The sequence below is a fragment of the Lolium perenne genome, chromosome 7 (genome assembly GCF_019359855.2).
Source record: "Lolium perenne isolate Kyuss_39 chromosome 7, Kyuss_2.0, whole genome shotgun sequence".
Lineage (NCBI taxonomy): Eukaryota > Viridiplantae > Streptophyta > Magnoliopsida > Poales > Poaceae > Lolium > Lolium perenne.
This window is the reverse complement of record NC_067250.2, coordinates 253042542-253070220: the sequence shown is the minus strand read 5'-3', so window position 1 is coordinate 253070220 and position 27679 is coordinate 253042542. Positions and strand designations below refer to the sequence as shown.

General features: G+C 45.5%; 2 long non-coding RNA genes across 2 annotated transcripts; both read right to left on the bottom strand.

The window, feature by feature from the left end:
* Positions 1-4259: 4259 nt before the first annotated feature.
* LOC127313358 (uncharacterized) lies at positions 4260-5106 on the bottom strand. Its single transcript, XR_007858934.1, has 2 exons — positions 4778-5106; positions 4260-4644 (listed from the first exon to the last, which is right to left on the bottom strand). It is a non-coding gene; the product is annotated as an uncharacterized lncRNA (long non-coding RNA).
* Positions 5107-9057: 3951 nt separating this feature from the next.
* On the bottom strand, positions 9058-9583 carry LOC127311922 (uncharacterized). The gene is made up of 2 exons (XR_007858012.2): positions 9443-9583; positions 9058-9346 (listed from the first exon to the last, which is right to left on the bottom strand). It is a non-coding gene; the product is annotated as an uncharacterized lncRNA (long non-coding RNA).
* Between the last annotated feature and the right edge of the window lie 18096 nt (positions 9584-27679).

Below are 27679 nucleotides of genomic sequence, written 5' to 3'. Positions count from 1 at the left end.
ACCCCATATCCAAGCTCAGTTCGGCTAGCTTAGATACTAGCTAACCCTCGGATGAGTTTGAGTTGTGTGTATGTCCTGCTGCAGTGCTGCTTTCTGAAGGGCCGTATTTATAGACATCGATCCCGCTTGGAAAATGAACATGTTGGTCCCTAAATTTCGATATACTTTTTCCTCTAGCTGGTAGTGCGTTGTTGCATTTCGCTTCCGAAGATAATCGTAGTGTGTTGGCGCTTTCTTCCAGTGGACAGACTCACAGACGTGAATGATTCATTTTTCCTCGATTAGTCAAGGCTAGCCACTACTTGGCTATGCAAGAGACAGCCACAGGAGAAATGGATCAGCTAGCGGACGACGACGCAGCAAATTAAGCGACGACGACGACGACTTCCCGGTAAACCAATCTAGTCTCCGCCTCTCCGGTCGTCTCGGTAGGTAGGAAAATATCCAACTCGCCGGCGTCGCGCTAGCTGCCACGCCACAATTATTACAGTATAGCGAGAATGCACTCCTACAGCCAAAACAAGTACGGAGTATTTCATCTGTTCACAATTGTGGGGCATTTTAGATTTTTCTTCTAAAGTGCATGTATCTTGACGCCTTATAGCCAGTACATATGCCACGCATAAGTTTAAAGAAAAGAAAAGAGTGGTGTACAGCCAAACCAAGTACAATACTGCATATTTTGACATTTTCTTGTTCAAAGAGTTTGTATGAACGATTTTTTTAACAATGACATAGTTTTTATCGATTCCATAAAAAAATAAAGATGAATAATACATAAAATTGTTGTGGTGAAAATTAACATAAATGGGGCAGATATGCGAGCGAATCATCTCTGAATTGGGTGGATGTGGCAACTTTGGCGATGTCATTCCTTCTATACCCATGGTCGAAGACTCGAAGTTAACGTCAATTGCCGGTAGTTCGGACCTCCATTTCTTGATGTGTGGGACTCACCAATTTTCCATGTTAGTGACGACGATAGAAATGAAAAACCTGACTCATTTCTTGTCTCGTGGGACCAACAAATCTGTCCTCTAAAACGGTGTTGTAGGCAAGTAGCACTACGTCAGGGCGGAGCTATAAGGGCAATCTAAAGTGCCCTAATATGTGTAAATAAGTGTCCCGAATTACCTATTAGGGAACTTTAAAAGTTCCAATTTTACTCAGGTCTCTAAAAGTTTTTAGGACAATCTTGAAAAAAAGTTCCCTAATAGTTTACATATTAGAGGCATTGGTATAAGTACCACAAAATATCTAATTGGAAACTTTGAGAAAATGCACTAATAAACATTTGAAGCACTAAGTAGAAATCCACCAAAAACCTAATAAGCACTTTGAGAAAATACCCCTAATAAGCACTTTGAGAAAATACCCCAATAAAATAAGAGGAACTAAGGAAAAATTCCCCAAAAATATATTACGAAACATTGGAACAAGGCCCTAATAAAACTTATAAGCACTAAAATGTACTAAAAATATATTAGGAGACTTTTCAAAAAATTCCTAAATGCCCCATTGCAGAAGTATACAATTTTAAGAACAAAATATAGCTCACATTAAATACATTATTCAGAACAAAATTTATATTTTTCCTAATATGAATTCATGGTACACTTATTCTTCATAATAAAATTTAGCTAGCTGCCTTTTCGCAGCCGTTTGTTGGCGGAACGGCTAGGCCACATTGCATTCACTTATGGTGGCGGTCACATTGTTGCCGACGACCACCCTCAGCATTGTGCTGTGTATGCCGAAGGCCCTCCTTTGCCAACGGCCCTTGCCAGAAAACCCTCAGCATAGCTAGCCGTATCCTGAAGATTTAGTGTTGACGACTGCCATTTTTCTACCCTCGGCATACCCATGCGTCACTACGAGAACTAGTCAAGGTGCCGACGACCAAAAGCCATCGACACAGTCCAATTTGGCCATTGGCATAGGTTGTGCCGACGGTGCCGTCGGCACAATATAGCCTCGGCACAGGCTGGCCATCGGCACAGAATCCTGTGCCACCGCAAAGCCGTCAACATAAAACTAATGGCCATTTGGCAATTATTTTCAAACTTTTTTAATCTATCACATGAATCATTTTAACTCTAACTATAGCTAATCTTAGGTCAAATTACACTCATGATCAAATTTCTCAATTGGTCACCCATCCTTACACTATTTTAGCCCTAGCACGTTTCATTTCTCCGTTCCTTCCGGTTGAGCATCCATGAAAGAAACGAAACCTTGTTGATAATACTACCGTATCTATCCTATTAACACTTAGACGTGATATCACAATTCTATTATTTTAAATTTTAAACAATTATTTAAGTAAACATCAATTAAATAATAATAATCTTTATGCATAATTCAATTATTAATTTAATTTTTTTTAAATAAAAAATAAAAAATAATTTCTGGAAATAGCTAAAATCTTCATGCTTTCATATTTTCCTTTAAAATCTTTTCAATCTTAAAAATTTCCAAGCGGCAACAGTAAAAAAATTATATTTCAAAATAATAGTAAACAAATTCCAACTTCGTATGCAAAAGATAATGCCATTTTACCGAGAAATAAACTTTTTTTAAAAAAGTAAAAATTCAAATTTGTTAATTTCTCCTAATAGTACGTTGTGTAACATACAAGAATCTCAAAAAAAATTGAATTTTTATCATTTTCTTGCAAGTCATTTTGAAACATAAAAAGGCGATGGGGGGGGGGGGGGGGGTGCGTGGAGGGGAAAGAGGCACGGCTTGTGCGGACGGCTTGGCCGTCGGCATAGGTCTAGAGCGGAAAAAATCACGGCGTCGTCTCACCGTCATGGTGGAGACCCATGTGTCGATGGATTTTCTGTGCCGACGGCTAGGCCGAGCCTGTGCCTTCCTGTGCCGACGGATTTGCTGTGCCAACGGCCTGCTTCGTGGCCTGCCTTGTTCCGGAGCTGTGCCGATGGCCCTGATAAAAAGCTGTCGGCACAGATTTTGGCCGTCGACGCCTTGACGTTTTCTGTAGTGCATATGCTGACGGCCCTGATAATTAAAATAACCCTCGGCAAGCATTTTGGTACTCGGGATTTTATCTGTTTTCTTGTAGTGATGTATTATTGAAATTCGTATGTGATATTAGCCAAAGCACCCACACATACATGATCTAACTCCGTCAAACATGTCCAATTCGGTTTGAGTTTCCGTTTGAAGAGACACGAAGCTTAATCTGCGGGCAGGCATCGGCCTGCAGCTTCATATACCTAGTACGTGTGCAATATGTAGCACGATCAAGGAGAGCCTTAACAACACATTGCACGCAGTCAGCAGTGTCACATTTTTGTTGATTCTGAAACGAATTAACTTTCATGTTCACACAACCATATTAGTATCAGTGCCATCCGTACAGTTTTATTCACTAGTGGAGAAGAGACCTTTTGTCCCAAGCCCCTGTGAGCAAATGTCCCTGTTCTGAATCAAACCGGGACCAATGGGGGCATTGGTCCCGGTTCGTTTCGAGCTGGACGACCCCACCCACTGGTCCCTGTCCGTTAGCGGCCGCTATGGTGGGACTAAAGGGGCGGCGGCAGGGCGCGGCATGCTGTGTCAGGCCTCTGACCCCTTTAGTCTCGGTTTGTATTACAAACCGGGACCATAGGCCCACCCTTTGGACCCGGTTTGTATTACAAACCGTGACAAAGTTCCCATCAGCCTATATAACCTTGCCCCTGCCCAAGTGTGAGCCACACTTAGCCATTTTTTCACTTTCTTATCACAAGAGGGGTGTATTGCTTTGCTCTCTTCACATGCACAAGAGGTGTTCGATGAAATGCTTAAGAGGTTTTGCCACTTGAGTTCACACAAATCAAGCCACACTTAACTTGTTTTTTTTTTCTTCTCCATCGAGGTTAACAACTTTATCCTTTCATCTGTAATTGATAAAATGCCTCAGCCACGGTCAATGTACGTCGTTTCACTAATCGTGATGTTTTGTAATGGTTTTTGATAAGTTTAATTATATAATGCAGATGAATCGGCAATGGATGTACATTGACCGATGCTTTGACGAGTTCACTTCGAGCCTGAGTAATTTTATGGCCGTGGCTGAAGCAAATAAACATGGTGGCTTCATGTATTGTCCATGTGTTGACTGCAACATAAAGGGAAATCATTGTTCAAAGAGTTTTCATGAACAATTGTTTTTGAACAATGAACTATCTTTTATTTATTCCATAGAGTAGAGTGCAATATTTAGCACGATTGAGGAGAGCCTTAACAACACATTGCACGCAGTCATCACTGTCTCATTTTTGTTGATTTTGAACCGATCACACAACCATTATTCGTATCAGTGCCAACCATATAGTTTTATTCGGAGTATTAAAGCTGTAAGTACACGTAGAGTCGATAGTACTATCATCGGTTCAGTATAAGGTGGTGGCAGCATCAGCTGGTGGGCACATGCAGTTGTAGCGGCATTGAGGCATGCATCAGCTGAGCATATACCCTTCCATTATTCGTGAGAGGGGGTCTGCAGGTATTAGGGTTGACCACCAGCCGGTGGTGGGCAGAACTTGTACGTGCAGGGTCGAGTGTAGGGTCTACCAGGTGACGGGCACGATCCGCCAATGCACCCAGGACGGTTAGGGTTCAGGGCACCACCGCCAGCTGCAAGGAAGTACATAGTCCAAGCATCCATGAATATTCAGTTACAATGAACTGCTCATAACGTTAGAGTTTTTCAACGTGGGAGGCGACGACGATCGAAGAGGGTGAAGGAACAGTTCGGAAGCACACTAACCACTGATGTCCCGGGCCGCTGCCGCGGAGCCGCTCATGATCACCGCGGAGAAGACGAGGAACAGGGCGATCTGGAGGAGTACCAGGAAACGGCCAGCTCTCGCGAAGGACCCCATCAGAGCTCAGTCTGTTCAGCTTACTAGATTCCACTCTCTGAATTGTGATGAGTTTTCAGCTTTGTATATCCTGCTGCGCTTGCCGGATGGCCGTATTTATAGACATCGATTGGCCTGATGGGGGAAAACATCACATTGGACCCTAAATTTCCACATTCTTTTTCCAGAGCAATGACTTTCGAGCTGTATAGGGAACAGGTGTGCATTTTTCCACATCCTGTAGGCTCCTAGTGCGTTTGTGCATTTCGCCGCTGAAGATAATGGTGGTCAAACAAGACATACTCAATTTTTCCACGGTTAGTCAAGGCTAGTACAACTGTGCCATGCAATAGACAGCCACAAAAAAAAATAGATCAGCCAGCCGACGACCTAACAAACAGACGACGACCGCGCGTCTTATCACGCGAGAAAATATTCGCCTCGCATTGTCACCCAAAATAAAAAAAATATCCAATACAGGGTCACTCTACGTTAAGGAAAAAATAGAGGCTGGTATATCAAAAATGATGGAGTATTACCTCCTGTCCAAAATATTGGGGGATGCTGTACACCGACCTGGTCGGCGTGTACGGGGCACCGCACACCCCACCGACCAGGTCGGTTGGTTGGGCCGCGGCCCATTAAGAGGAGGTAAGTTGTTTTCTTTTTTTGCTGTTTTTTTTCTGTTAATAATTTTCTTTTTCAATATCTCACTTTAAAATAAAAAATTCGGAGAATAAAATTTCAAAATCTATTCAGATTCGAAATTTCCGAAATTTAAAAATATTCAGATTTTTATTTCATTTTTTCGAAATTTGAATATTTTCGGATATGGACATAATTTAAATTTGAACATTTTTTAAAATTTGTAAATTTTATTTTTTCCAAAAATTAACATTCTTAGTTATGAACAATTTTCGAATTTGAATATTTTTTCAAATTTGAACGCTTTATATATTTGAACGGATTTCAAATTTGAACACTTTTATAATTTGAATACTTTTTGTATTTGAACGGATTTCAAATTTGAACGCTTTTTTAATTTGAACATTTTTTTAATTTGAACGGATTTTAAATTTGAACGCTTTTTTAATTTGAACATTTTTTATATGAACGGTTTTCAAATTTGAACGATTTTTAAATTTTTTTTTTAAATTTTGAACTATTTTAAAATTTGAAAATTTTCTAAATTTTAACTATTTTCTTGAGTTTGTATTTCTTGAATTTCTTGAGTTTAATTTGAACAAAAATAAAAATAAACAGAAAAGAAAAAAAGAAAAAAAGAAAAAGAAACCAAAAATAAAAAAGAAAAAGGAAAGAAATGAAAAAAGAAACAAAAAAGAGAAAACAGAAAAAAGAAGCGAACTGGGCCGACCAGGCCGGCCCATACCGCGCGCGGGGGGTGTGCGGCGCGCTGTAGCGGCCGACCTGGTCGGTGTATAGGATTTGCCCAAAATATTAGCAGCATTTTAATTCTCTGCATTTGAGATTGACTGGTTTTTTCTCATACAATTTTACAAAGTCGCGATCATGTGAAAGTGCATTTGCATACGAATCCTTTTTTCCATATGAATCTAATTATGCCTAATCCTCCATTTTGGTAAGGCCCAACGGTAGGTGTCTCTAACGCGGACTTAACTTATGTCTCAGTCAAATTACTTTAGCATGTTTCAAAACGTGAGCCTAAATAAAAGTACAAACATCAGCAAACACGAATCTTCAAGTAGAAACAAAATTCAACGCCGGAGCATGTGACTGAGACATAAGCTACGTCTCAGCTAGCTGAAACTTAGCAATTCCGTTAAGAAAAACTCTAACCATCAATTGATCTACAAAATGTGAGTTATATTCCACCCAAATTATAAAACTGGAAACTTGTTTAAATGTAAATCCGATGAGATATACTCTCTGTGGCGTGTTACTCATATATTCTTGAGAAGTGGACATTCCTTGAGTGAGAAGTATACTTCGTGTCAAAAAATCTCATCATAACCTACGACATGTGATCTAATATGAAAGATATCGACACCAAGTGATGAAAATGTTATGTAGTTTTGAACTATATATATACAGACGGATTTCTTAGGGTCAGAGGAGTTTGGAGGTTGAAGGATGCTGCTAGGAGGAGCATCTCATGGTCCCCTCGAACGTGCCCCTCCTTGGGTGCACCATTTGGGCACCAGTGCATCACGTTGGGCCAACGTGGCACGATTTTCTACCAGCTTTCACTTGTTTATTCGTGATTCTTCCCATGATAGTTTCCCCTATTTTCTTTCCTTTTTATCTATTCAAATCTTTCTAAGGGAAATAATTGTACATTAGTAATCTTTTTTAGATAAATAGCATTATAAATATGAAATTAAAGCTCAAAATAAATTGATATATTTGTGGCATAACAGATACGTTGCGTGTCCTCCTAATAACCAGAAGTGTAGATATCGTTTTTTTCTATTTCAATAAATAATTGTGTCGAACCCAACAAGGGTCAACCAATATTTGGTATATGAAATTGATATAGAAACATCTGAAATTAATGCAGATGAAAATTAAGTATTTGACGTCAATTAAATATTTGTTTTGTAGTTAGTTGCAGAGTAAATAAAGGTGACAAAATTACATTTATTTCATAGATGGCCTAATAATCGGAATTTCCAAGAGGATTAACCGGTGCTTGTACTCAATAAGACTAAATGCTCCTTAACAACGCTTAGTATTTTCTATTAAATTTGTTCCATAATTGTTTAGTTATGATATATGATTTGTTTTTCTCATGTTTGGAAGACAATGCTCGGTATACCTCAATATCATGACAATATACCACATAATCTTATAGTTCCAACAACAAATCCGTGTCCACATTAGAAATAATTAAGGCAAAACCTAACCGTAGCATTATGTTTTAGGGTCGCCACCTTTATGATGGTGATGCGGCATTTGAAGAATGGTTTCTTATCACTTCGGCATCCCCTTCTTAGTTTATTACAACACGGGGCACTCCACTATGATCATAACTAGTGAAGTAGCTTGCATTTATTGTTCGCCTATTGCTATTCGAGAATTATGATGCAAGAGGTAATTGAACTAACAATCTTATTGCATTTTCGGAAGAAACCCACAACTAGGAGTTCTACCATGTCCTAGGGAACGTAATAAATTGCTCGCAATTAGTAAACATTATCAAGTAGAGTGGAACAACGATATGGATGGTATCAAGCAACAACCATAACAAAAAGGGAAGTTCATATAGTTTACGATCAAAATTGATTCCATGTTAAGGCCATTGAAGATGAAGACAATGTTGTGGACGGTGATCATGATGGTATAGGTAATCCCCACAACACCAAGAAGTTGGTGATGACAATTGCAGATTCCCCTATTGAAGTGACGGAGCCAGCTATCTGGCAAGCTATGGCTTTTGCCACGCCTAAATTTCTATATTTTACATAGTATGTATGTCTAAGTGTTCGTAGATTAGTTAAGTTTCTGCCGTACATGTTAATTCCGCCGGACCTAAATGTCGATTCTACCTCCGCTACTACCCTAGAGGAAACAACAAAAATGGCGGTAATCTACCTATACTGATGAAGGAGTGGCTTCTCTGTTTTGCCGCCACCTCTAAAAAATCATTAAAAACTCTACATAGCAATTCGGCTAGGAAAAAACCAGCCTAATAGGAAAAGGGCACTATGTTTGGCCCACATGATTGGTGCACGTGCGTGTGGCTACTCACATGTCGGGTTGGGTGAGGTCAATATGCTTGGTCGACATCAATCAATGTTTTGGCCTGCACACCCCGTGTTTTTTTTAGTAGTTAGGATTATTTGTGTTGCATATTTCCGTGTTATAAATTTAGTCATACTTGCTTCATCTTTTTCACGTAACCGCAACTTAGCAGCAATCCATCTAGAGGTCGGTGAACCCTAAGTATTTGTATCATGATTGAGACAATAAAATTCTTTTTGTCAAAGAAGATTTCTCTCATCAAGATCTATCATCTCGCAAAGGTTACACGAGAAATGTGTACGTTAACCACGGTAGGCACACATGGAGACCCATGAACTCATTTTTCGTTTAACTTGCAGGCATGCAGGCAAGCATCGGCCGGCACACCTAGACTGAATCTCATAGGTACGTAGCAAGAGACAACCACACGGTGAACTCAGCCGTCAGTCATCACAACCATTCATAACAGTGCGACATATCCAAATTTTATTTGCGGTCTTAAAGTATACAAGTTCAGTACAAGATCGTGACAGTAATTAAGTTGTACTGTTAGAAGGATGCATTCATCAAAGTCGAGCAGTATATCCTTCTATTATTCTGGTTCTGGAAGGGGTCCTGGGTCTGCTGGTTTTATGGCTTAACAGCCGGTGGTATGCACCTGTACTTTACACTGCACGGTCGACCAGTATAGGGATCACCACGACCACACGATCCGTTGATGCATGCAGGACTGTTAGGGTCCAGAGCGCCACCTGCAACCAAAACTCAAGTATTCAGCTGAAACCGTGTTTCTAGGATCGAGGAGATGGCGACGAACTGGATGAAACTAGCAGGTCAGAAGCACTAACCACTGATCCCTCGGGCTCCTTGGCAGACGGAGCCGCTCATGATGATAGCGGAGACGACGAACAGCACGATCTGAAGGAGTACCAGGAAATGAGCTGCTCTGGCGAAGGACCCCATCTATCAGAGAGCTCCTTTTGGCTGGCTTTGCTAATTAAACCTCTGACGATCTAAGATATGTGAATATCCTGCTTCAGTGCAGATGCTCAAGGCCGTATTTATAGACATCGATCCCAATAGGGCCAATAATAAAGAAGATAATGTGCGCAGACGTATGACCCTCTTTTCCACGGTTAGTCAAGGCACGAAAGAGAGACCCAACAAAACGACGATGACGACGACTGCCCTCTCCGGTTCTCATGTAGAGGTTATATAAAAAGCAATAAAAATTAGGAAAACAAATTTTCATGTAGAGGGATATGTTCTATGTGCGCACTTAGAGTTTCACGTAAAACCAACATTATTTGTACACTGTGTAAAAAGGACAAAAAATATCTCAAGAAATGGATTATTTTACCATCAAAATTTGTCTTTTTACCTGCAGAAGGCACATAACATGTCTTTTTTTTTCAAACAACTTTGTGAGCATGTAACATGTCAAGATATACATGATATATATTTTTATATTTGTTTAACATTTTAAAATATATTTAAAATGCATTGAGAACAAGCAATTGCGTATAGCTTTGCCCTATGCTAGAGCCTTCCACGATAGCCATGAGGCGGGCACCGGCTGGGTGAAACGCGCATCAGCTGGGCGTTGGCCCACCATGTGTCAGGGTTGGACGGGCCAGGAAAGAAAACGAGTCGAGCGAGGAAAAAAGGGTCGCCAAAAGAGAAAAGGACGCTGCGAACCCTATCCAGTCTGATCTCAACCCATCCAGGTTCTCTTCGCAGCGATTTGCACAAAAATAACCCAAAATTTAAAGAAAAGCATAGACTGACCCTCCGGCGAAACTATTTCACCCATATAACCCTTTTGTATGGCGCCCCTCCCATCGGCGCCACACATGCCAGTGTGGAGCCCCTCCTGCCGGCGCCACTCTCCCAGCCGACGTGGCGCCCTCGACGCTGAGCTGGTGCGCCGATCCGACGTGGCAGCATGTGTGGCGCCCCTCCCAACGGCGCTACACATGCCCTTACAATTGCCCAAAACATACTGTGAGACAATTCGTCTGGGACTTAGTCGTTTTGGCGAGGCTCTATGTGTGGGGCCGACGCCACGGGCGCCATACTAGCATGTGTGGCGCCGATGCCGCGGGCGCCACACAAAGAGCCTCACCAAAACGGCTAAGGACTTATCGTCCGGAGCCCCTGGATGTTTTCGACCCAATAGTTGATATAGGTTGGCATGTGTGGCGCCGATGCCGCGGGCGCCACACAGTGCAGTGTGGCGCCACTGTGGAGGGCGCCACACATTGACTTGTGTTAAAAACCTGAAAAATCCTACCAAACTCCAACAGTTTTGAGTACAACATTGGACACAACAAGTAGCAATTTCAGAACATACACATATAACACTTCATAGCTCACATCATAGCAAGTAGATTCAAACAACAAGTAGCATTACAGACATGGTTCGAAATGACATAGGGTTCACAACTCGATACTTATGAAGATATAGTTCACAACAACACGGAGCACATCCTAGTGTCGTCCTCGACGTGTCGTCCTCACGGGCTGCTTCCGGACGGCCATCCTCTTCGTCCGCTGCCGTGGCTCTTGTTGCTGCTGCTCCTCCTGCTCCTCCTGCTTGTCCTACTCTGAAGATAACGGCTCGTCGTTCCTCATCCTCGACAAAGATGATCTCCGCGGCGGCCCCTCATCCTCCTCAATGACAACCTTCTTTCCTCGGTTGACATAATCTTCCGGAGTGTACCGGTTTGGAGCCTTACCCCTTGGCTTGAACTGGTAAGCTGACCGTGGGGCTTGCTTGGAGGTATGCTTTGACTCAGAATTTCCTCGTCGTCAGGAATCTTCACAAACATGAACACATGAGATTACAAAAGTTGAAATTAGTAAGAACATGTTTGACAGCAACAAAATAGTCCATACCTCCCGCTCTTCAGAAGAGGAGGATGTAGGAATTTCGCCTTCGCGGCAACCTAGCAAGTTAGCTAACCGCCGCATCTTTCGTGCAGTGTTCTGCGTCATGGAACTCATGGTTACAAAGACACCAGAATATAATAGCGTACATTCAAAGTTGGTGATCATACCTTAATGAAATGTCGCACGGTCCGACAGGCTTTTCATCTCTCCCGCTCTGCTTCCACATAATCTCGCACTCGTGAGCTGTTTTTTGGATCTCCGTCCGCTGTGACAAACACAGCATACACAATTTAAGCGAGCGCATGGCAATCTAGATGATGTACTAGTTAGTGAGAGAATCCATTACCACGAAGTTCAGCTCGGAAGCAATAGAAGTCGATCTCCCTCTGCGAGCAAAGGTGTCGTGCTGGCTTTGCGCAACCTCATCGAACTCGATGGGGTCGTCCAAGATGTCCTCAACATATGCGTGCTTCACCAACTCGATACGCGTGTTTTCATGGAACCACTCGAGGTAGTTGTTGAAAGCGGCCAAGTCGTGAGGCACAATCTCCACAGGGCCAGCATTCCGTGTCGCTTCCAAACAGTGTAGGAACGCTGCGACGTGGCCGCTATAATGAACTGGCCAATTTGTGATCTTCCTCTGCCGCTGCCTATCAAGCCTGCAAGAATGAAGAAGTTAGATTGTACCTCTGTTGCCGGCCAAAACCCACCGGCGAGCAGCGACGGGCAACACGGAGAGCTGGGAGGCTCCCAGAACTGCTGGTGGGTCCTGGTCCCTCGGGCGACGGCCCGCAATGCTCTGGCACACGTCCTGGCGGTTGCAAGGGCGTGCCACCTGACCTATACCTGGTCAGGAAGGTGATGGATTGCTTCGATTAATTTCCTGCATGGCAGACACGTAAACATTAAATCCGAGCCTCGATCGGCTCTCAGGTTATCCTGTGAATCAGCTCAAAGAGCCGATTCCTCCATGGTTCGTATTGGATCTACGACAACATGGGGTTCCTACTTGATCAATACCAAGTCAAATCGATCTACGACAGTCTAAGGCTTTCACCGCATAATTGGAACATCCTACACGTAGTTGAGCCTGGCAGATACGAAAGATAACAGAAAACTAATCCAAGAAGAGGCCTAAAAACCAACATAGAGTCAATTCCCGGAACATCTCCTCTTGGATCAGCAAACTATACCTGACGCACTACTGGATCGTTCAACCCGTTTGCAAGGCCTGACCATGCGGATATCAAGCTAATCCTTGAAGAACAAGGAACAACTATAACAGATTAGATCTACTAAATAAAGTACAAGCAAGATGCTGTCCTTACACCTCAGATAGGTGCAAGGGCAGCTAGAGATTTAGGGGCAGCATAACTAAGCAAACATACCAGAAAAGCATCGATGCTAGCCCAAAAACATCTATGATAACAGTGTTACTCGCCATCAACAAGGCTTCAGTGCGAGCAACACAAGATAACGAATAAACTGATACTGCCTAGATCGCAAGATGCGATCTAGGCAGCATGATGCTTACCCGGAAGAAACCCTCGAAACAAGGGGTGGCAATGCGCCTAGATTGTGTTTGTTGTGAATGTGATCGTCCTCCTCTCTCAATAACCCTAGGTACATATTTATAGTCCGTGGACTTTCTATCTTTGGAATAAACCTAACTGTGTACGAACCAAACTCTATCTCTTAATTCTAAACTAAAATACGATCTACCATAATGTACAGATACACGGGCAATCTAGCCCAAATTCTCGCACAAGGCCGCTTCATAAACACTTCATGTGCATATCTTCCAAGCCCATCTCAATCGCGGCCCATCTTCTGATTTGGCTAAAATCTGTTGATAACACATGCCCCCCCTGGTTTTGGCAATAATAATTCCAAAACCACTCTGTTTACCTCCACTTTTCCTTGGTCATGCCCTTGGGAGTGCCAGCTTTCACCCAGTCGACTTCTTGGCTGCTGGCAGCAACCAAGGCGATGGTCCCTTCGACTCCAATCTTCAGGCTAGCCTGACGAAAGGCCAAAGCAGGATTTTCCTTCGCCAGGACGTTTTGAGTGAGTTGGGAGAAAATCTCCGGTTGGACATCTTTGGGGAAGAAGTGGGGGAAGATTCCTCTGCAACCATGGACTCCCCCTCTGCCTCCCACTCTTCGGGCCTTTCCTTCCAGTCTTCCTCTTCCAGCGAGCCGATGCCGGAGTACGACCCAAAAACGGCGTACGAGGCCCGCGCCCCACTGTGGTGGGACGAGAGGGATTGGGACTTTGCCGTCGAGTCAGAGGATGACGAATCCTTGATCGACGGGGAGGACAACCTCCAGCTCCTCGATGACGGGGAGTTGGAGGAAGAGAGCGACGACGACGCCTTCTCCTGGGGCGCGGACCTCTCCTACGATGGAGATGATGAAGCGGAGGACGACACCTCCTCCGAGGACTACCCGCCGGCGAAGCGCTTCCGCGCAGGGTCGGAGGATGACGACGACGACGACGACGATGAAGAAGAAGCCCCCACCGACGGCTCCAACAGCAGCGACGAAGACCTCGCCGGCAGCAGCGCCGATAGCGGCGAGGACGGCGACGACGAGGGCAGCGACGGCCCCTAGATTAGGGACTACTAGAGTAGGGCTAGTAGTAGTAATGCATTAGGCAGCAGATCATCCTTTTGAGAGAAATCGGCTCTTATTGTAAAAAATCCCCCTTTTAATCAATGAAGAAGGCTTCCATGTTTGATTTTGCCGATTGTCCAAATAAGTTAACGCACAAAGAGCCGATGGCAACGCATCGGTCTCTTACCATAAAACGCCAACAAAGCCAGATTCAGGTACCCATTTAGACCGGTCCAAGCGGTCATTCCCCAAATTTCAAACGGTAACCTGTGACCTCCATCTCAGATCTCCAACTGCCCATCGAACAGATTCAACTCACGGCAACGCGAATCCCAGATCCCAAACCGCGCAAATTCATCTCTGCCGACGAATCAGATGGCGGAATCGTCCAACGCCAACGCAACGGTCTCTGGCCTGAAGGTAATCCTCAACTGCCCCTCGCCATCCGAGCATCGTGTTAGAACTAATAGCAAACATCTGAATTAATGCTTTATTCCATCATTAATTTTAGGTATCAGAAATTCTGTTGCCGCATCCTTCTCTTCCAAACTCTCTTTGTCTTGGCCCCGGTACTGTCGAGAGTCCTGCCCATCTGATTTCTTGCGAGGCCAATAGGATCCCCTTCGTGAGCCAAAATTTAGATCTAACTTCTTGGGCCGACTGCTTACGAGCCTGGCCTAACCCTCCTGAAGATTGGGTTTCCTGGTATAGTAGAGTGTCCAAAACTTATCAACCCACATGGGAAACCACAGGAATAGCCGATGCCCTGTCTTTATCATTGTCTCCCCTTGAGAAGCATGAAAACCTTCTAAAAACCATCGGCTACTTCTGGTCTGATGCCCTGAACTGCTTCATGTTTGGCCACGGCCCCATGACACCAACTCTGCTAGATGTGGTAATGATCACTGGCCTAGACATCACATCTCCCAGCCCCTCTGCTTTTATGCTGCCAAGGGTTCCTTTCAAACTCTCTTCCAAAATAGAGTGCACAAACTGGGGTGCTTATCTTCGACGCCATATGAAAAATAAAGGCCCTGTAACAGAGAAAGAACACACGGCCTTCCTAAATTTCTGGTTGGAACACTTCATATTCTGTGGCCCTTCACTTTCTCCGACCAAGAATTATCTTTCCTTGGGCTATGAATTTGCCAGAGGCACCCAGCTTGGCCTCGGCAAACTGTTCCTTGGAGAGGTCTATCGATATCTCCAACTAATGTCTGTCAAATTATTCTCCCAACAAACAGTCAAAACAGGAGGTCCCTGGTGGTTTATTCAGCTATGGGCTCAGCTGTATTTCCAGAACCATATCCCAAACTTCCCACTTTTGGCCACTTGCACCTTTCCATACGCTAACGGGAAGCAGATCCGATGCACTAACTACGGCCAAGCCTTGTATAGCCTTCCAGGTAGTAAACTGATCCCCAAGGAAGCATCAAAGTGGTTCAGCATTTTCTTCCAAGGCTTGGACAATCCTCTCTTCTTTCCTTACACGGAAGCTAAATTTTTTGAAAATCCAGTCTCCTTCAGGCTAGACAGCTTTGCCGATGACCCCAACACCCGACACTTGTATTCCACCATGATCTGTCCCTGCTTCCTTCCAGTTGGCATGAGCACGTCAAACAGGATAATCAAACCTGGTTATGAGTCCTATCAGCCGGTCGTAGCAGCCCGACAGCTTGGTCTTGGGCAGGTGTCTCCCCATTTCTTCCTCCATCACTTAACAGAGAGCAGAGCTGACCTGCCCGATCTCCTTACGGGTCAGAGGTGTTACTCTTTCTTTGATGCTCTAGCCATCCCAGTCCCTAACAACCTCTCTTTCACCTCGTCAACCGATGATTTTGAGACCTGGTGGGCAATGTGGAAGACTCATGCCTTCAGGAGAGCTCAGGGACCGTTGCTGAAACAACTCGATGCTGAATATGATATCCCCGCAGAACAGGTACTACCACTCACAAAATTTTCTTGAAGTGGCTTACAATGATTCTTATAACCTCGTTCTGTCTCCTTGCAGCAACAAGATGGTCCAGAACCTACACGTGATGACGGTTCCCCTTTTGAATTCTTCCCACCGGCTCCTGTGGTCCTTTTCTGCAAAAGCTCGCCACCCTTGAAAAAGGTCGTGATGCAGAACCAGCCGATTTCACCAAAATCGGCTTCCAAGAGCAAAGTATCTTCCGGGCCAGCTGCCCCCCGAGCCCCAACTAAGGCAAGAACGACGGTGAGGAAGGTAGCCGCCAGGAAAACTTTGAAGCGCCGGAGCCCTTCTCCAGGTCAAGAGAGCTTGCACGTACGTTGATCCATGCTTTGACTGATTTCCTCTATCCTTATAGGCTTCTGTAAACATGCTTGTGGTTACTAACTCTTCTTTTATAGGCCTCCATCGAAGACAACTCCAGTGAGGACACACAATACAGTCGAGGGGATTCGAGCTCAGGTAACTCTGGGAAAATCACCATGCAGAGCCAGCCAGATTTGCCACCATCGGCTTCCAGGAAAAGGCCAGTTCCTGAACCTGTTGTCCCCCAAGCTCCAATCAAAGCGGGGCAAGGCGGTCTACGCACAAAGAGCCGATGCACCAAGAGGATTCGAAAGGAACCGCGAGCCCCTTCATCAGACCAAGAGGCTTCAAATGTAATTACCCTCCATACTCTCCCCAGCTCATTTTTCATGCTAATCCGTCGCTGCTTACATCGGCTAACCACCTCCTTTACAGACTGATGACACTTCTAGTGGGGGAGTCGAGGAAGTACAGATGCCCTCCGCAAACCTGGATCCGGTAATCCCTCAAGGTGCCTTTGACAAGGTCGTCAATGTGGCCAAGCCCCCAGCAGAAACACACGAGCCAATTACCTCATTATCGGCTGCCCCCCTGGTTTCAGGAGAGGTATACTCCTTTCGTTTGGCTTACCCTTCCCTTTTGCTGCATACTGACGCTGTTTCTGTTCATCAGGGTTGTGACCTCTCGGGCTTGCTCACGTTCGACCCTGAATCCATCGAACCAGCTCCTTCTACGGCATGCGATGAACCACGACCCAGCGTTGTCCTTGTCCTACATCAATTTCAGTGTCTCAAAGCCCTGCTATCCTCTCCGATCGAGACGTTGGTCGAAGACCCCGAGGAAGTGAAAAGTGTTCTTGAAGAAATCCAGCACCACCTCCCGGTAACGTTGCAGGTGAAACTTTGGCCAGTTGTGACTCTGTCTGCCTACAGGTCAAGGGTGAAGCTAGCTCGTCAGCGAATCGATCTACGCCACGCCCAACTTCCGTTGAAAGCCGATATTGCAGACAAATGTCAGCGGCTTAATGAGAAAAAGGCGGCCTTAGATGCCAAAACTGACATCTCTGTCAGCACCGCCGAACTTGAGACGTTGCGAAAGGAACTGGAGGACCTTGAAGAGAGGGTCCGGGTGACCAAACAGCTTATTTCTGATAAGGAAGCTCTTATTGCCCGCTCCCAAGAAGAAGCAGAAGGTCTCAAAGCTCAACTGAGAACCGATGCGCGAAATACGTGCCCTGAGCAAACAGCTAGAAACAGGCGGGGACGAAGATGACGAGGCCGAGATCGCCGAGGTGGATCGTGTCCGTGCTGACGCCCTCCATGCCTTCGAGGCATTCCTTCAGTAGAGCCTATCCATGTAATTTGATACCTTGTAACAGTTTGTACCTCTAGAGTCGATGGATGCGCATCGGCTTTCTAGTCTAAAGTCGATGTCTATGCATCGGCTGTGCTTGTATATTTTTTTACTGGCCGATTTCGTGCATCGGCCCCCGTATTTCACTGTCCGTCATCCCACATACTTGGGAAATATTTATCCTTAGGTGCCCCCCGAGCCGAATCTTTCAAGTAATTGAAGATATCGGCTTTCCAGTCATCCGATTCCAGGAACTGCACCTGAACGTTGGCTCCACCTGCTATGTCCTTGTAGCCTGACGCTTTCTGTCGCCTGCTAGATCGATCCTGAACACATGCACAACGTATGGTGAGGATAATTTGGGCCGATTGCTGCTAATCGGCCTCCTTTTCGATTGCATTGCTCAATGAAGGTTTACACCTTATTTGTGCTCTACTACGGAAGGGAGTCTCCCTACCATGACTACGTGACATGCTTGAGGTGAGATCATTGCTTTTTATTTTTTGGGGCCGATCGCAGGGACGGCCTTGCCACGTACGTCCATTGGTTTGGCTCTTGCTACTCTATCAGGCCGGTGGATAAGACCAGCCTCACCCCGTTTTTTGAAGCTTCGATGCGCTCACAGCCGTCCAAACTGATTCCAGAGATCGGCTCTTGGTCGTCTGCGTCCCAAATATTCATGCCAGCTATGGATATCTCGATCGAGTCATCTGCGTGAACGACCTCCACTTCATCTTCATCCCACTGTATCAGGCATTGGTGCATTGTGGATGGAATGCAACAGTTGGCGTGAATCCAATCCCTCCCTAGCAGGACAGCGTATGTGCTTTTGCTGTCAACGATGAAGAATGATGTAGGGATGGTTTTTCGGCCCACGGTTAGATCCACGTTCAGAACGCCTTGCGTTTCTGATGCTTGGCCTTTGAAGTCGCTTAATGTGACGTTGGTTTTGATCAGATCTGCGTTAGAGCGTCCCAAACGCCGTAGCATGGAGTATGGCATTATATTGACTGTCGCTCCTGTGTCAACCATCATCTTGCCGACAGGCTGCCCATTGATATAACCTTTTAAGTACAGGGCCTTCAGATGTTTGTAGCTCTTCTCTCGTGGCTTTTCAAAGATCACTGGCCGTGGGCCGCAGTCAAACTGCACTACTGGCACTTCTTCGGTTCTTGGAGCACAAAACTCCGACGGAAGTATGAACACCATGTTTGTGCCAGCCGATGCCTTTGCATCGGCTTTTATCTGTTTGGGGCGCCATTCTTTCTTCTGTGGACGCGTCTCCGTCTCCAAAGTTTGCTGAGTTTTCACGGCCAGATCGGGCCACGCTTTCCTCAACGTGTACAGGTACTGCGCCTCGGCTTCCTCCAAGTTACGTAGCCTCTGAACCCTACGCTTTTGGGAGTGACTGAGTCCATCAGGGCACCACCTTGGTCGGTGGTATCTATCTTCTTCTTCATCCTCTGACTCCTCGAGATCTTCCACTCGAGATGACTCAGCTCGTCTGTTCTGAGGCGGGAGAGGCCCTAGGCGCTTGAACACTGAAACCTCACATGTGTCCTTCTTCTGCTGTCTATATTCTGGGCAGTTATCGATTGTAGGCAATCGGCTCATTCCTGAATCCCAGCAGTGCTTAAAGAAGGGACAATCCCAGTGTCTGTCCATGTCTTCCTGCTCTTTTGACTTCTCCTTAGCGCAGTGCTCATATCTTTCGTCGTCTCTATCGTACCGACGATATTTTCTATTGTCAACATCAGACCGACGATATTTTTCGTCATCTATGTCGTACCGCCGGCGTCGGTCGTACTGATGCTCATATTTGTTAAGGAGATGCGCGAGAGCGGTCATTGATACCGCACGTTTCTCACTTGTTCCTTGGTGATGAACCGTCTGTCATCATCTCGGGGCCGGTCTCGTGGACCGGCCTCCTCCTTTTCCTTGCCACGGGAGGGACAAATTTCTTCTTTATCCCTGCCATGGTGGTATACAGGCCCTGCCATGTTAACCTCGAATGAGAAATCTAGCTGACGCCTCGTGGAGTGATTGTGTTCCACCATGTTGACGCCAGGAAACGGGTGCGTGTCTACTTTCATGGCAAACTGACCAATGATCAAACGGCCTTGTTCTATCGCCATTTGGATCTGCCGACGCAACTCTTTGCAGTCATTGGTGATATGGGTGAACGAGTGATGCCATACGGTCTCCCGTTCATTTCTTGCGCCGTAGGAATTTTATGGCCTTCGGGTAACTTCAGCTGTTTTTCCTTCAGCAATAAATCGAATATCTGCTCAGCTTTGCTTATATCAAAGTCAAACCCTTTTGCAGGCCCTTGTTGTTTCACCCATTTGCAGGACAGGGGAGCTGCCCCCCGAGCCCATTCAGCCACGGCTACTTCCTGGTCTTTGATACGTCCAAAACGTATCTACTTTCCCGAACACTTTTGCAATTGTTTTGCCTCTAATTTGTGTATTTTGGATACAACTAACACGGACTAACGCTGTTTTCAGCAGAACTGCTCTGGTGTCTCGTTTTTGTGCAGAAATCCAACTTTCAGGAAAATCCTCGGAATTTATGCGGAAGGTCCTATTTTCCCAGAATATTGGCGGAGCCAGAAGGGCAAGCCAGGTGGGGGCCCGAGGGCCCCACACGCTAGTCCGGCGCGGCCCAGGAGGGGGGCGCGCGGCCCTAGTGTGTGGCGGCCTCGGCTGGCCCCCGACGCCCTCCTTCGGACTACTTATTGCCTTCGACCTAAAAACGCACGGGGGATAGTCGAAGTCGCCAGAAACCATCCAGTACGCCGCCACCGTCGCGAAACTCCGTCTCGGGACCAGAAACTCCGTCTCGGGACCAGAAACTCCGTTCTGGCACCTCGCCGGGACGGGGAATTGGAGGAGATCATCGCCATCATCACCACCGACGCCTCTCCATCGACCAACCATGTTTCCCCCATCCATGTGTGAGTAATTCCCCCGCTGTAGGCTGAAGGGGATGGTAGGGATTGGATGAGATTGGTCATGTAATAGTCATAACACTACAAGAAAAGTTCTGATAGACAACGTCTCAAAATCGTCCGCTAAGGGGTATTTTTCTTCGCCTATGGGCCTAACCCGACGATATGGGTTCTGTTGTGGAAACTGCGTCAGGCAAAGTCCTACGACGATTTTTTCGGTCCATCGCGCTTGGGCGCCCTTCCGCCACGGAAAATCGGACCGTTGCCCAAGTGTTTCCGGGAGCCCGTTGACTGCTGACGTCATGCAAACTGACACGTGGCAGACGCCGTTAACTGGCAGTTAACGGCGTTAACCGGCTGAAACCCCGTGGTAGATGTTAGGCCCACACGAGGCCTGCCACGTCTTAAGCGGGCCGGCCCATTAAGTTTGCGGGCCGGGCCAGCTGACTTAGTTTGACCGGTCAACTATATAGCTGGGCTGGTCCATTAGTTAGGTGGGCCGGGCCTATCCTCTAAGGTTGACTGGTCAAAACTTTAATGGGCCGGCCCACTAAGCATGCGGGCCGGGCCGAATGCACTCGTTTGACCGGTCAACAGGCAAAAGGGCCGGCCCACAAGACATGTGGGACCCACTTTCCTGGTATCGGGCCGGCCCATTTACAAAGTGGGGTCCACATTAAAGCAACTGGGCCGGCCCAAGAAGTTATTGGGCCGGCCCAATTAGCATGTGGGTCCCACTTTCCTGCTATCGGGCCTGCCCATTTAGTACGTGGGGTCCACATTTGATCAAGTGGGCTGGCCCAACAAGCCGATGGCCGGGCCAAAAGCACCGGTGGGTCCCACTTTCTGTTAAAGAGCCGACCCATTTAGTATGTGGGGTCCACCATATAGCAAGTGGGCCGGCCCAACAAGATAGTGGGCCGGGCCAAAAACACAGTGGGTCCCACTTTCCGATTAAAGGGTGGCCCATTAAGTATGGGGGGTCCACCATATAGCAAGTGGGCCGGCCCAACAAGCAACTGGGCCGGGCCAAAACACAGGTGGGTCCCACTTTCTGTTAAAGGGTGGCCCATTTAGTATGTGGGGTCCACCATATAGCAAGTGGGCGCCCAACACGCTAGTGGGCCGGCCAAAAACACGGTGGGTCCCACTTTCCGGTTAAAGGGCGGCCCATTTAGTATGTGGGGTCCACCATATAGCAAGTGGGCCGGCCCAACAAGATAGTGGGCCGGGCCAAAAACACAGGTGGGTCCCACTTTCGTCTTAAAGGGCCGGCCCATTTAGTATGTGGGGGCCACCACAAAAGCAATTGGGCTGGCCCAACTAGTTAGTGGGCCGGCCCAGTAGTGGGTGGGGTCCACCTTAAAGCAAGTGGGCCGGCCCAATAAAAGTGTGGGGTCCACAGTAAATCAAGCGGGCTGGCCCAATAAGTAAGTGGGCCAGCCCGTTTAGTTGCTGTTTATATGCCGGCGTAATAGGCGCTTTAGGATTTTGCGGGCCGGCACATATGTGATTTCGCTTAATTGGGCCGTTTAAGGGATGGGAATTCGTGATTTAGATATTGAGAATATTTACGCAGCATTGATTCTGTCGGATAGCCTCACTTACCATAAGCACCAAAGAAAAAATGCGCGAAAGAACTACAAAAACTAACTAAATATTACATCAGCTGCAAGGCATTGAAAAAATATTACAGAACCCAGAGAAATTGAATGGTAATTAAACCTAGCAATACAATGAAGGGATCCGGCAATCTTTTAAGTTGTCCATGCAGCACCTATATCCGAAACAAAGACATTACAAGTTAAGACAAAGAACAATGGAAAGGCAAAGACACTACAATATTGTTTGCCAAAGAATTTGGAACTCATCATTTCGTCGTTATAACAAGATCATTGTAATGCGCACAATAAGCAAACAAAGAGTGCATGCCGCATACCAACAGCCAATATAACAGAGCATGTTAGAATGAAATAGCAGACTTACTACTGTCGAGTCCCATGCAAACGAACATGTTCAGGGAGTACAAAATTGGCATGAACAACATAGTAGTAGGCTATAAATTTTGTAACAACGACTGAGCAAGATGAAGTTATGATGGCTACATCTACAGAGCAGGGAATGTAAACCAAAAATAGAAGTTACGATGGCAAAAGCTAAAGAGGAGGGAATGTGAACCAACATGTGCCAAGTGCAATTACTTCATTTTGGCCGTGAACTAAATAATACTCCTGAACTTATAGTGAAGGGGATGCAAATCAAGATGTTTCGGGATATAAACTTGTAATGAGCAACACATAGAGGATAGTTAATGCTGGAGCTTAGGATGGACAAGATACAGAATATAGTGGGATCACCTGTGAACTTGTATAAGAGGGAATGCAAACCAATAGGTTCAGCTTTCCATATGTGAGCGTCATGCCAAGTCAGAGAAACAAGTCAATAATGCAGCTTTTGAAGAACAAGATGGCACGCAAACTTATTATCTAGTAGTATGACAAGTTTATTTGTACTACAGGCTAGATAGCAGAGTGATAGCATGCCAAACTAAGTCCTTACTTTGTTAGCTTACAATGAACTAGATACAAAAAATGGCATCACCTGTAGTACAGGGAATGCAAGCCAACATGTTCATGGAGTAAAAAATTGGCACAAACAACATAGTAGCAGGCCATAATTTTTGTAACAACGACTGAGCAAGATAAAGTTATGATGGCTAGATCTACAGAGCAGGGAATGTAAACCAAATATAGAAGTTACGATGCCAAAAGCTATAGAGCAGGGAATGCGAACCAACATGTGAAATTACTTAAAATTGGCCATGAACTAAATAATAGCAGGATGTTACTATAATACCTATAATTTTTGTAACAACGACTGAGCAAGATAGAAGTTATGATGGCTACATCTACAGAGCAGGGAATGCAAACCAAAATGTTCAATCGCTTAAAGTTAGCAATGAAGTAGAAAATAGCAACGTGTTACGGTCATAGCTAGGAATGAACTAAAAGAGCTTCAGACAAACAAGCATCTGAACCCAGAACATGGCGCTAAAACAAGGGACTTACATTAGGAGAAGCACTCGGTGGGAGTCACAGCAGCTCTTCAGGGGTTTGATAGATCCGGTGATGAAGTACGCTACATGTGCTACTTGGGGTTGGAGAGACGGCCATTACACTTCATGGTTACTCATCTCATCTGCAAAAACGTAACGGCGCGTCGTTAGCACAAACAGGTTCCCCCAAGATTAAACAAGAACTTGCAGGCAAGCAATAGAAAAGCGACACTAGAAGAGTTTCGATCATGCACGGTGCCGGTGAAGCAGATCCGGTTCATGCACAGCGGTGTCGGTGAGCAAGATACGATGCGGTGGACGACGGATCCGGCGAAGCGGCTCCGGTGGGGTGGACGATACCGCAGCTGAAGCGACTGCGGTAGACTGCTGGATGAGCATATGGTTTCGAGGTTCGGCGGGGATGATCCGGTCCGGTTGATGACGGCGTCGATGAAGCGGCTCCGGCAGGCAGCCGGATGACGAGGATCGCGAGGGCTCGGGTAGGCCAAGGAAGTCCGGCGGGGATGTTCCGGTGCGGTGGTCGTGGAGGTGGGAGAGAGGGACTTGGGAAGTTCCGGTGGGTGGTCTGAAGGAAATGTATTTTTTTTGGGAGGGTTTCCTGGGCTAGGGAGGTGGTGATCCAAAAAATGACGGGCAGACCCCCCCACCAACCGACTTTGCTGCCATCTCCACAGGGGTAGAATAGGAATTTGGAAGCGTGTGAAATTTTTGTATTTTGTGGGCGGCAAGTTTTGCCGCTATGAGATTTTGAATTTGGCCACCGTCCAAGTATAATGATAAAAAATTGTGACACCGTACTAGTACCTCTGTTCAAGGCCGAGTGCAAAATCAAATCATCATCACGTTGAATATAGGTCACTACCATGATCATGATCTATCTTACGGACAGAGATCCGGTGCCCCCACGTTCACGGGCACAACGTGACCCGAGGCTTCCCATCCACCATTCGTTTCAATCCAACGGCAAGGAAAGCAACAGCGTGACCCGATTAATTTCTGCTGAGGTGAAGAGCTGTCGTGTTCTCTCGAACTCGAAGAAATAGAGAAGGGAACAGAAGATGATTTCGGTTCAGCGCATCTGTCCGGGCCAAAAATGTATACAGTACAAACTCCAGCGGGACGACGCATAGTGATCGGGCCGTTCGCAGCGACGCAAACATGCCCAAATATGTGTCTCGGATCCGTCGCGCGGACGCTGCGTGGACGCGTAAAGTGTCCGCTCGGTGCAGCGAACGTTTCGTCGGGCCCGCTTGGCGATGACCCGGCGTCGATGCATCTTCTCGGCGGCGCCGCTTCGGCGATCTGCGGTCGCGTAAAATGGCGATGCCTCGGGTGGCACGCGTCGTCACCTACCTCTGCGAATGGCGATGCCACACGTGCAGCGGCCGTCGCGTGCCTCCGACCTATATAAACAGGAGCGTACGCATATCATCTCCTCCCACACTAAACCCTAGCCGCTGCCGCTCAACCTCCTACTGGGTTTTGTATAGAACTAGAACGCATAATTTAATCTCAAGTTTGATGTGCCCTGTGAACGTGGGGGCACTGGATCTATGTCCCTATCTTCTTAATCCCAATCAAAAATGCGTTTGAAATATTTCAGGATTGGTGGGAGATTTTGCCGCCCGACTGAGATTAAATTAAACCACGCGTTCGACAATTCAAACTTGAGACCAAGGCTATGATACCATTTAAGTTCGAACTGATTGAAAAAGGCTATGCAATTAATTTATATAACATCCACAGGAACAACTACCAAGTTGATCCCAACCGCAGATAAATGCATCCACCAACAAAAGTAGGAACGGTGCCTTATTCTAAGGAAACATTTCACAAGACCAATGTACTCACTATGTAGTGTTCATCTCCAATTATCTATGGCATTTTCTAAGTCTTTGGGAGATTATAACGAACTTGATTGGCCTCGTGCAATAGGGCATCACATGCTTCTAATCTCGATCTCAACATGTTAACTTTTGTTCTTAGCATAGATGTTGCAACTCGTTCTACTTGGAGTTGTTCCTCCAAAACTTGAGCAGAGAAAGACTTGGACTTGGGCTTCAAAACCCAGCATTTCAGGGAAAGAGATGTCTTTATCTTTCCCATGTTTTTCCATCTCGAATTTCATATTAGCATGACAAGTTTTGAGTTGTGTAAAAAGAAAAGTTATTACAAAGAAAAATGCAGATGGTAGATTTAATGTGTACGAACTACTTTTAATCATACAAGTTGGCATGCCTGACTATAATAAGGACCGTCTATCTTGCTAGCAGGCATAATTATTAAGGTATTATTAATGGGCTACCATGTTCATAGTCTTCGAAGAAACAGCCTTTATTGCATTACGAGCAGAAAACAGTTCACACGTGCGCTCGTATTCAAATTTTCAGCATGCAGCCGATTTATGGTTTAATTGAAGTACACATCATTATATTATTTCACACAAAATACAGCAGCCACATGGAACATATCTAATTTTAGTACAACAACAAAATTTGCAATTATTACAGACCAGGAAATTTTGAACGAAATTTTGAGCAAGAATTAATTACAGCATTGGCATCGCAGTCCACTTGGTGAACAACATAATCAAAGTTTATTTAGACACCTTCAATTCCCAGGACACATCACAACCGGCTTACCATGACAAGTGCATAGGAGATTCTTTAGAACATTTTCTGTCAAAGTTTGCCTATTTTTCAATTCATGTATCTCTTGGCGTGTGTTGGCAATTATTTCATCAGCATCTTTGTTTTCCCGCCCAAATATATCAATCGCCTCTTGGAGTGCATCCCCAAATCTCTTTGTGCCGGATTAAGTTGAGCAATAGATACCATGGGCCTATGCGAGCAATATGCACTCTCACTGCTGCTTTGTGAAACATCAATACTTGAGGCATTGGCCCTTGCTTCTGGCTTTGTAGCTTTATTTGAAGCCTGAAATTTAGATAAAACAAGTTACAACATCATATGATGCAATAAAAGACCTCCAATTTCAAGAGCATCATTGAGCTGATATAACATAGCAAGCAATCCAAAATAGAGCCTCGTACATCTATTTCTTCTGGAACGGTTGGTGTACTGGACTCAGTGGACCAATGAGAGCACGTGCCATCGTCATTGTTGCTCGTGAAATGACCGCAACACTTGATAAATGGGTTGTCCCTATCGACATTACAGCTTTGTTTGCAGGCTGAAACTAAGACAAAACAAGTTAAAATGCAATACAATACACGGCAAACAAACAGATCAAGTTGACATAATTTTGAAAGAACCATGGGCAGATATAACAAAGAAACCAGTTAAGCCACATGCCTCTTAGAACAAACCAAACTAGATCATGGCGATGATGTGTACAATGAACCAAGCAACTAGACATCATGTGCCCAATAACGAAGCCAGGTCACTGCACAGAAGAAATCTAGCAAATAGCCAAATACAGTCAAAACATGTGCATGTTGGATTGGATACAATTAGGAAAATAATGTATGATTGATTTAAGCATGCTCAGATAGTGCCTTCAACAACGTAGAAGGTCAATGCAACAATTAATTGTATGGCTTGTATGAAGTGCCATAACATTTAAATTAAGCATAACGAGGCATTGCTTAATCTGAGAACTGAGTGCTAGCTCAGTGACAAGGCTTGCGAGTGCACAGCCAGCCCACCCGGGTTCGAGTACCAACGGGACCGAATTAAACAAGAATGAAGCGAGATGTCAGTACAAGTAGTGGCAATAGAAATGCAAAATCCATAACAGGGCCAATGACAACATTCACTTGCCAACAAAATCTAAGGATTTAGGGTCTGTTTGTTTGGGCTGCACTTTTGAGAAGCATTTGAAATGGGTGAAATGTGAAAAAGCTGTGAGAAGCAAATTGTTAGGCGCAGAGATTTGATGTCTGGTTGAAGTGCTTTTTAT